The sequence below is a fragment of the Gadus morhua genome, chromosome 14 (genome assembly GCF_902167405.1).
Source record: "Gadus morhua chromosome 14, gadMor3.0, whole genome shotgun sequence".
NCBI lineage: Eukaryota > Metazoa > Chordata > Actinopteri > Gadiformes > Gadidae > Gadus > Gadus morhua.
This window is the reverse complement of record NC_044061.1, coordinates 6,467,903-6,479,406: the sequence shown is the minus strand read 5'-3', so window position 1 is coordinate 6,479,406 and position 11,504 is coordinate 6,467,903. Positions and strand designations below refer to the sequence as shown.

At 47.5% G+C, this 11,504-nt stretch overlaps 1 protein-coding gene across 1 annotated transcript in view; it reads right to left on the bottom strand.

Annotated features, from left to right (window-relative positions):
• cemip (cell migration inducing hyaluronidase 1) overlaps positions 1 to 11,293 on the bottom strand; it is a 98,653-nt gene extending 87,360 nt beyond the window's left edge. Inside the window, 1 exon segment of the mRNA XM_030376765.1 lies at positions 11,142 to 11,293. The gene's annotated coding sequence lies outside the window, so the exon portion shown is untranslated.
• Positions 11,294 to 11,504: the final 211 nt, after the last annotated feature.

Sequence of the window (11,504 nt, the reverse complement as noted above, 5' to 3'; positions counted from 1 at the left end):
CTCAGAAACCCCGGCGTTACGCAGCAGTGGCCGCCGGTGCCAGCATTCTGAACGTCCTCTTTCCATCACAGCCGTAGAAGGGCTGTGTGCCAGGAACACCCCCTCCAAAGCACCACTGGCACACCAGACCCTCTCATCCATCACGCTTGCCCAGAAAACAAAAGCCAAGCGGCTGGGGAAAAAATGTTGCGTTTTGGCACTGGTCGGAAAAAGTGCTATTCGGAATAGAGCTCAGCTTGGACATGTTTGTAGTCGTGTGTTTTTTTTTGCTACGTGATAACGCAGAATGGAATGGCCTTCGGGACAGAAAGAGCCAATCGGAGGCCGAGTGGAAGAGGACTTGTTTTGTTTAACATTCGTGTGTTGTGAGAGAAATTGATTCTTCCGTGTAATGGACACCTTGGCGCAGACTGCAAAGTGCAATTTTCTCAGACAAGATATAACCGGGGCTTGTCGCGAGAACAAATCTATAAACATAATGCCCATTACATTGAGGGATAGGCAAATTGTTATTTTCTGCCATTGCATGTCTGGGCTAGAGCTCTGCCGTGCGAGTGTTTGCTTGAGTGCATTTGTGTGTGTGCCATGGAGTTTCTTCTGGTGCAGACAAGAACATGGTCTAACCTTTTTTTATTTTTTTACATTGTTTCGTCATCGCCCTAGTTTCTCGGCCATGTCAGTTCTGAAGGGTTTGTCCCCGAGTCCTTCTCCACTGTTTGGACGGGTCTGTTCAAATCGATTCATGTGACGTAACTTTTTAACAAAATAGATACCATGCAAATCAAGCAGCTGTGCACGGACACAAATGCATTAATAAGATCGGTATAATATGGAATTCATAAACCGATTAGATTGTAATGAATGAAGGCTGGATATGGCCGAGAACGTGCACAATTAATGCTTTCTATTCATCCCGGACAAAGACTATATTTTGGACAAAAGCTACACCCATTAGTCTATGCTTTGTTTGACAGATGATGCAGTGCAACAAAGATAACTCAACACTGAGCCTTCCTCTGTATCAGCCTATAACAGCCAAGACACAACTTTTTTCATGTGGGCGCAATGGAGTTATGACCTTCTGGACTGGCTTTTTATCCTCTTTGACCCCCCGAATCCTTATTTGGGCGGTCTATTTTTTCATGATTGATCATGGTTTTTTGTGCCTCTACCACTCAAACCAAAGAGAGAAACAGGATGTGTGAGCCATAGTCTTAGTCCTACCATCCTGTCCTGCCTTGTTCTGGTCGAGTAATGTGTCTTACGGTCCAATATTCAGAGGTGTGGGGGCTCGCAGGGCACTGATTAAGAATTCTGCGTATAAATAACAACCCCCTATCACGGAGGACGGCTAATGAGAAGCAGAGGAGGGAGAGTGAGGGTTGATGGGAGTAGGCTTTCAATTCTCCCTTATTTAACTTGACTTTCATCACGGAGCGTTAACATCCCCAATCTGCCACATACACACTTATATCTTTATTTAATATACTAAGGTTATTCTATGTTATAACCCTGAGTTGAACGAGGTGTCCAGTTCAAAAACCACTATTTCACATGGTTGGAGATAATCAGCTAATCTTCTGCTTGAATTAATCGTACGTAACGTGGACTTCATGGTTCTATGAACATCGTTAATCCCTGAACACTAACGTAATTGAATCATGTCAGTGATGGCTCCGCCCAGTCCATCAACAGTTTCTTTCTTCCTTTAAGGAAAAGTCTAGAATTTTCTTTCAGTTTAGCTCCCGAATCCTTAAATAATCACCAGCCTCACATTGACTTCGCCTTCCTCCCATGGGATCCTTGCGTTACTCTCTGGGGAGGGTCTATTGGTTTAAATAACAATGTAAACCGTTGGCTGTTGTTTCAACACATTATCTGGAAAATCTGCCCAAGTTTATGCTCCAGCTGGGATGGTGTGGCCTCAAATAGGGTTTCTCTTTTCTAAACCAAAAGAAAGTTTCAAAAATGTGCAAACATTTCAAATGCTTCTTGTACTTCTAACACGAGACAACAACACTGCCCCTTGCAATAAAAATATATAGTCTTTACCGATTTTTATGGTCACTGACAGTCAGTGTTAAACAAACAGACACAGACGCGTGTGACCATAATAAGCACACTCAGGGCTCACTGTTTGTTTGACCCCTGCAATTTAACTTACTCAGGTGGCTTCCCTTTGGCAGGCAGCACGAAGCCACGTGCTGCTGATATACAGATGCATATGACCGCACGCACATGCAAACACACCCTCACGAATGTTATACTTACCTTGCTGAATACAATACATTTGATGCGGAATTTGATTTCTGATAAATTGTATGCAAAGTAAAATATGAACTCACTTGTGGCATGTGGTAATACTGAGGGGGCAAACGTGTTATTTCTCTTGCTCTCTTGAAATTACCTTTCAATTTCTGTTACTTGTTATGCATTTGTATTTTTGCATTAGAGTCTTTATTTTAGCAAACAATTCCAAGCCTCAGTGGTAGCCTATTTGATTCCCTATTCCTAGATTATTTTGAATGCACACACACACACACACACACACACACACACACACACACACACACACACACACACACACACACACACACACACTTTTTTATAGTAAGGATTTCTGTTAACACAATCAGGGAGAGAGACCACAACTCGAGCGTCGCCAAGGCACCAGTCCTATATCCTAACATGTTTGAGATGAGATGGAACGTCAACAAACTAAGGTTGACATTTAATGCTATATCTCACTTTTATGAACAGCACAGCAAGGTGTCATCACATTATTGTACAAGACTGCTTCTCGCATTAGTATCATCGTGGTTATTAACTTTAGAATTATCTTTCATAGGTGAAATACAAAGTTAGAATCCAATTAGGGAGAGGACGTGGAAGACATACTAGCAGGGTAATAAAGGTAGAAAATCAGGTAGTTTCTGCAGATGTCAAATTAGGCTGTGTGTAACCATGTGTTAACAGAAGCGTTTTACAGCGCAGACCTTGTGTCAAGTTATTAAAAAGATAAAAAGATAAACAGGGAAGATAGCATTGAAGTATGGACACATGAAGATGTGATTAATATTTCTCTCCCTGGACGATGGCAGTGCTGCTCTAAATACTATGCTTATTTTTCGGGTCCGTTGATTTTAAAGTGACGCAAGTGAGATGGAGGGGGTGGAAGACATGAGGAGGAGGAGGAGGAGGAGGAGGAGGAAGAAGACTTTATGACAGGAGATAACAACAAAGCACAGCGGGCTGGCTGCTTGGCCGCCTATTCAGACAGCTGTCATGGCAACAAAAAGTCCCAATCATTACTCAATCTAATTTGTGTTAGAATTTTAGCCCGTCATGTCCAATCAGCGACCATAGGCTTAAAAAAAAATTCAAAACTGGCATTCTCTCCTCTCTAATCGTCTCTTCTATCTCTCCGCAGGGGCGGAACGGTGGTTTTAATTACAACGGCGGTGCCCAGGTGAATAAACCCCGGCGCTGCCTTAAAAGGGGCCCCACCGCTGTGGTTGTTTTTTGCGGTTGTTTTTGTGTCTGAAAACGAAGGATTTTATTTTGAAAAGGGCTAATGTCACGGGAAAACCATCGGAACTCCTTATCAAGTCACCATTGTGTGCCCCGACTGCATTATTATCACAGAGACTCTCCTCTCATAATTGCACCCAGGCTCATCAGAAGTCCTTTCTTTTATTGCCCGAAAAAGCCACTTTCCTGCCCTCATTACGAGGCGAGAAAAGAAGAATTAAGTAAATGGGGTTGTAATGCCGTACGATGAGGTCTCTAGTGAAGATCTGGAAGCATGAGAGAGAAAAAAAATCCTTTGTGGCAATAATTTGCTGGTAGGTTAATCCTTGAATTCTGCCCCCCCGACCGCCACCGCCGCCACCACCCCCACAGCCCCAGACACATCTCAACCCCACTCTTCACACTTCACATTAAAAGCACCCTGTGGGGCAAAGGCTACCATTAATTGCTTGAGTATATTTTTATCCCCGTGGATTCTGAAAGACGGTTGTCCGTTTAGGGAGGCGGAGCAGGCGGTGCTGCGGAGGTCTGGGCACAGGACGGGGAAGAGAGCTGCTAACAGGGGCTACGCTAACCAGCCCTGTGGTCTTACTTCGTGTGTGTGTGTGTGTGTGTGTGTGTGTGTGTGTGTGTGTGTGTGTGTGTCTCTCTGTGTGTGTGTGTGTGTGTGTGTGTGTGTGTGTGTGTGTCTCTCTGTGTGTGTGTGTGTGTGTGTGTGTGTGTGTGTGTGTGTGTGTGTGTGTGTGTGTGTGTGTGTGTGTGTGTGTGTGTGTGTGTGTGTGTGTGTGTGTGTGCGTTCCTGTTACATCCCCGCTAAAGGCTTTTCTGTTGTACTTGGGGACAGAACCTTCCACTGTCAACCTAAATCAAGCGATGACATTTATTGCGCCCGCATGCAAAGTAACTCAGGAAAAGTGAACGATTGTCACTGCCGGTGAACCTCCAGTAAAGCGTGGCCACGAGCCAACAAAAAATGAGAGGAAAGTTATTAAAAAGCCAAACAATTATTCAGAAAAAAGAAACGCTTTGCTCGACAAAACAGATGGACGCGCGTGCTGGCGCCTCGAGATGAGCCGTGAATCTGCTCGTTTAAAAGCGACGTCTCTGTCGAGCCTCCAGAAGAGCATATGATTTATAAGAGCCAGGAGGTTTTGATGCCGCGCCATCCAACTTTGATTACGGGCATGCCTTTGCTTCACCACGCTATGGACCATCTGGTCGCTTGGAAGGGCAAGTCGGGACCTGTTTCTAATTAGCCGCCGCAGTGGCGTGCGTGTTATGGACCGGCGATGACTTGGGAGGTGTTGCCGTCGACATTTCAGGGCTTCTGCACTCCGACTGTTTCCCTTCTTTTTGTGCCCACCGGCAGATAATAAGTTAGTGTTACTTTTGAACATTATTTGGTACGTAGAATGCTGTGGGACCGTGATATTAGAAATAGCACAGAGCGAAAAAACATGAGATGGGTTTGTGAACGGAATACCTTTTGAAATAATGTACTGTATTAACAAACAAACAGAGAGATACAAGGGCCTTACTGCATTGTACAATGGTGAATCCTACCGATTTTAAACTTTTTAAAGCGTTTGCATCAGCAACTCAGGGAATGAATGGATTCCCCCCTACAAAGTTTTGCTTCAGTCTGCAGGTCATGAAAGCGGCATGCTCTTTTTTTTGGGCGTATGAAGTGTTATCAAACTTCTATTGCCAGTTGCAGACAGCTGGTGTGTTGAACATGTGACAGTGAGATGTAAGGAAGGCAAGGGTGTTTAAAAACTAAAGTGAGTCAAAGGGATTTTGTGTCACAGTACTGAGAGGCAATCAGCAAAGAGAAATATCCAAAGCACAGAACAAAAAAGAGAACATCAAAACACGGAAAAGGTGTAGGCAGAAATGGGTGTTGATGATGTGACTAAGCAAAGTGATATATCACATCCTTTCATGTGTCGGGACCGAAGGCGCGCATGCTAGGTGTCTGGGTGAAGAATGTTATAAGCGTACTTCTGTGTGTCGTGCAGCAGCCAATTAACACGACACAATGCAAAATAAAGCCCATGTGAAATGCAGAGTGCGTGACAAGAAAATGATGTCGCCTTGAATTCGTACATTCCAAATAAAATACAATCTGACGACCGATCAAGGGCGATTCCGATGGTCGAGGAGACGAGGGAAATCTAGAGCGTGCGGCCACCGCCAGGAGGTCAGCCAACTCACACACCCTGGGGCTCCACCAGGGCCCGAGGAAACGAAGGAACTGCATGTCCTTCAGCACGCTCAAACATCCAACCGATCATCGCACAGTGTTCAGAAAAAGAACACAGAGAAAACATGCATAATGTCCCCCCCCCCCCTCGACGCGGAGCCATTTCAGCCATGGCTGCTCATAAAAAAAATGAAATGTGTTCGTCAAGTCTTCATGCATTTCAGGCAGACGCGTCGAAGTGGCGTCTGAGCGCTAATCTGTGACTTTTGATTGAAGCGCCGTATCCGAGTCACAGCTAAATTTCCCATTTATAGGGGGAAAACGTCCTCATGGAAGGACACGTGTAGAATTGTAAATTAAACTGTTCTTGTCATCTCCATTACCCTGGATGGGGAACTGGTGGGCGGCACAACGCCGTAGACACGCGGCTCAACCTTCTGGGTGCGAGGGATGAATGTGAAACATTGCGGTATCTCGCAGAGAGGAGCATAAGCTGCCACGGAGATAAATCACGTATGCAAAAGGAGTGAGTGTGTGTGTGTGTGTGTGTGTGTACATTTGTGTGTGTGTGTGTGTGTGTGTGTGTGTGTGTGTGTGTGTGTGTGTGTGTGTGTGTGTGTGTGTGTGTGTGTGTGTGTGTGGTGTGTGTGTGTGTGGTCCACCCCACGCTGGTGAGGGAGAGGTGGGCAGAGGGTGGTGCGACTGCTTCAGCTTTTGTTCATTCCTTAATAATAAATACATAATGTCCCATGGTGCATCACATAGACGAACACACACACACAAACACCCCCCCATACACACACACACACACACACACACACACACACACACACACACACACACACACACACACACACACACACACACACACACACACACACACACACACACACACACACACACACACGCACGATAGGTGCACTCCAACATGCACAATCACCTTGCCGTATTTCAGACGCCGGGGCAGCCAGCTGGGGACACACCGGGAGATTCAATTCCTGGTCACCATTTCTATTTTTTTTCCCCACCCTCTGACTCCAAAGGAACATTAATTCAGACCACGGGCGCTGAAATCTGCTGTGGCTGATGGTGAATATATCAGCATGGAGGATACGTGGACCATTGGAGGCGGGGGCTAGGAAAAGAAAAAACTAAAAAAAAGAGCCACGCAGGCGACCAGAGAGACAGGGACGCAGAGACGCAGACGGACGGACAGCCCTGGACGGACGGACGGACGGACGGGGAATACATCAGGGGCCGGGTGGCAGTGGCCGTGACAGCAGATGGACACCTGGGAGCCCAGGAGGCTGCTGACGACAACCTCTAAGCTGCCCGCCATGTTTAATTCAGCAGATCTGTGGGAAGACTAACCAGCACCTTACCATGCGCCAGGCATGTGCGGAGTGCGGATGAATGGATCAGGAAACGAAAATGCCTTTTGATTTGACGCGCGCATGATTTCGGGGGAAGCTCACAGCGGGATTGTGTGAGGGACGCGTGTGCGCGTGCATCTATGCCAGTGTGCGCGTGTGTGTCTATGCGTCTTGGGTAAAATAAATATCAAGATGAGGAAATGAGGTCTAGGTGACACCCTGTCGCAGCGGTAGAATTTTCCGGCAGCTCTGTTGGTGATAAAGATGGCTTTGCAGAGAACCTTGGCGACAGACAACGCAAACGCAGCTTACACCCCATTCTCTTGGTCTCTTTGTCCCTACGTGTCTCCCGGTCTATCTGTATTTTGCACGCACACGCACACACACACACACACACACACACAAAATCTTGAATCAACCAATGCAAAAAGTCTCCCCCCTTTAATACGTGTTCTATAACCGCTGCCGTGGATATGTAATCTCCCTTTGGTTGCGAGCAACACCACAGCGTTGAAATACACCCTGATTAATCACCACCTGGCTCACCACATGTGCACAAAACACGTGCACACGCCTAAGAGCTCTGCCTGCCCAAACCCATACTTTGGCACAGTCGACCGAGGCTTGATAGATAAGCATGTTCCAAAGCAGCATTTTGCTGATTCTGCATGGCTGGCCGTTTGCGTGGTCGTACCTCCGGGCATGCCCGTGTGAATGCGTAGGTGAGGCATTCATTAATACGGTTCCAATGCAAAGCCTTTATGTAGAATGACTTAAGAGTCGCCAGAGAACTTTGCAGTCCTAGATCTATCTCTGTCATCCGCTAAATGCCAGCCTCTGCTGTACTGCTTGGGAAAATACCCTGCCTTCGGAGCACTACGGGAATAAAAGTCTGGGGGAATTCTATCAAACTGGCCTCAAAGTCCGCCGTTCACGTTGACTTTGCTTGGCAGAGAATGAGCGAGCGGGCAGCACATCACTCCAAAGGCATAGCAAGGCTTTATATCTATTTAAGTATTCCATACACTATGCTGTGTGAAATCCACCACAGCCATCACTCTTTAAGTGCTTTGATCTAAATTGGCCCCTCGGGATTCTGGGTAGAGGGGGGGGGGGGGGGGGGGGGGGGCGACAGGGAGGTATCAGCCCTGAGAATATGGCCACTATGTACGATGTGTCTGTGTGTGTTAGTGCTATATGTTGTTAAGCGTGGAGGGGAAGCACCAAAAGCTTGACTGTCTGCTGGCTTCTCAGTGACAGGCAGCACCCGGACATATAAGTGGTGGGAGATTGACTGTGGAAGTGTTTGCTAGTACAAACACACACAAACACACACACACACCAAACACACACACACATGCATACAAACACACAGACCAAACACACCGTGATACATTCACACCAAGCAAACAGACACATACAAACACACAAACACACACAACCACACACACATACACCCACACAAAAACACACAAACAAAAATACACACACAAACACAAACAACCCAGGCAGAGGGGACTTATGGCTGTATCATCCACTCCACTGCTGTGGCGTTTGATTTGAGTAATTAAGGACATTGATGGTTGTGTCTAGGGGTTGATGGGGGGGTAGGGTGGATGATCATAGTGCGTTAAGTGGAGTGTGTATATTCTAAAGGGTGTGGGGAGGGAAGGTTGACGATGGAGGGGGTCCCAGCGTGGTTATAAAAGAAGAAAGGAAAAAACGCAATGCATTGAAGCAGGGCAACGATAACGGTCCGTGGGGTGCCCCATTAATAAACAAGCGGTACAAACGTCTACCCGGTCGTGGTTGCACGAGGCCCGGGTCTCCCTGACTCTGCTCCGAGTACACAGACAGCGTTTTCCAAAGCAAACTCTCGGAAAGGAGAAGCACGGAGCGTGCAGCCAGCGAGGCTGTGTGTACACGCACCATGGGGGGGGGGGGGTTGGGAGGGAGGGAGGCAGGGAGGGAGGGACGGAAGGAACGTGGGGGGAAGAGGGAGAGATTTCCCCCCCCCCCCCCCCCCCCCCCCCCCCCCCCCCCTCTCCGAAAAACGAGGCTGGAGTACTGATGGTTTTCCTGAAGCAAACTCTGTCCTCTGGCCGGCCGCCCAGCCGGCAATGGTGGTGGTGACCCCTGCCAGGTCCTCCCACTGATGTATTGGACTTTCCTGCTGGGTTCCACTGTGTGTGTGTGTGTGTGCGTGTGCGTGTGTAAGAAAAGGAAACTACACACAAGTATTTGCTCCACACAGTGCACAATAATGGCAAAATAAATCACATCAAACCTGCAAACAAGCAGAGTTCGGAAAACAGAATGGGGATCTTTCTCACGCTCTGCTGATTATGGGTAAAATTCTGTGCACAGATCCACAGGTTCTAGGGCATCGGCAAAAAGAGAAAAAAACTGACCAAAAACGAGTCACGGTCTTCCACAGGCATTGCAAGTATATCATAATGCGCTCGCTCTCTCTCTCTCTCTCTCTCTCTCTCTCTCTCTCTCTCTCTCTCTCTCTCTCTCTCTCTCTCTCTCTCTCTCTCTCTCTCTCTCTCTCTCTCTCTCTCTCTCTCTCTCTCTCTCTCTCTCTCTCTCTCTCTCTCTCTCTCTCTCTCTCTCTCTCTCTCTCTCTCTCTCTCTCTCTCTCTCTCTCTCTCTCTCTCCAGAACTATTTTGTGGGAACGCATAGAGCCTTCCTTTCACGATAAACAGAGCCCATCACAATCTCCTCTCTGAAACTTCAAACACCACTTCCTCCGAACTGCCTGCCTGTCTTATAGCCTGGATCAGCCGTTTTGCCTTGCAGGAAGGCAGGCTGGAAAACAGCCATCATCTGAAGCAGCCAGACAGTCAGCCTTGTTTCTCGCTGCTCTCAGTGTGTGTGTCTTGCTGTATTTTCTTGGTGGTTAAGACACAAGGCTGAGGTCTGAGATTCCCTCCCCAGCACTGTGGTATTTATTGTTGTCACCGGTTCCCCAACCCACAACCTGAATGATTTGAGAGCTAAGATTCTCTTTCCATCATAAATCATCTGCATTCTTCCTCAGGTGACATCAGCATTTCAACTATCATATATCCTTCTTTCATTCAAGGAAATTGCCATGGTCTGTCCCAGAAGACCTTGGTTGCATATTAACCCTTTGTCTAAACTATTGATTGCTGGGTCACTAGGAGCTCTTGAATTGACTAATCACCATCCACTATTGCATTGTGTTCTACAGGAACAGGTCATTCGCTTAGGCTATACACACTTGGCCCATATCGACCGCCTGCCGATATTGACCCACAGTCTTCCACAGAAATGCAACTCAAACAACCGGTCGGAATAACAATCACAAGAGACGGATGAGCAAGAAAAACACTAACCTGTTGAGTAAGGGCTGTTTGAGAGCTCCGACGAGGCTGGATGCTGTGCACTTGACTCGGTGTTCCCTGGAGAGGCTGTTAAGGAGCGCACGTCTCCAACCCGGCGAGCGCATCAAGGGGAATGAGAGACATCAACTAAAACGACCCGGTGCATTGCGCAGTCTAGTTCATTAACGAGATAACAGCATCTGCACCGCTGTGGTCGACAGCTCGGAGGATGGTGTAGGAAGGCGCACGCATTAAAAAATATCGAGCAGCATAAACCCGACGGTACTTTGTCTTTTCGTTGATAAGCGATGTGACACACATTTGTGTTTGGGCAGGTCAATGGAGAGACGCAGAACGGGTGGGCAAACGGACTGTTGGAGACACGTGTGCACCGCAATGCCTTATCATGGGACCTACTTACCTTTACCCCGCGAGTGACACGCACCCTAAAGTCCAACCATCAGACATAGATAAACACACCGACAGACTGACTGAAGGACAGGCAGCGATGACTTTAAGGCAAAGCACCGACCCAATTTGACATCCTCCAGCCCACCTGTGGCTCACATGCGCGTACCACAGAACAGAAATACGCATGGAGAAGACGCACCACATACGGACGCCCTTTAAAGATCCCCGAAAATGTGGTTCAAGAAGTCCATGTGGGACCTATGGGTACCGACCTGCAGCATACAGCCAGCCCCGATGGCAGTCGACCCGGCGTCTCTGTGAGTAGCGATGCGCTGACTGTTGGGTTGCAAAGACACGCCGAAAGACGAACCGTGCGCGATCCTCTCTTCGGTTGCGTTATAAAGGCGCAGCGCGGGTCGCCCGGTGCGCTTTATACCTCCAGCTCCTCTGTGTTTACTACAGCTGTGAGGGAGCCACGCCCCCAGCTGGCGCTGATTGGCTCCAGAAGAATCTGAATCTGAATTACTTTTATAACATCTTATTGTGCAAGTACATACGAGTATAGCCTAGTTCTAAGGCTTGGTTCCTCAACAGCCAGATAGCATAAACAATACGAGATCAACTTAATAAAAGTA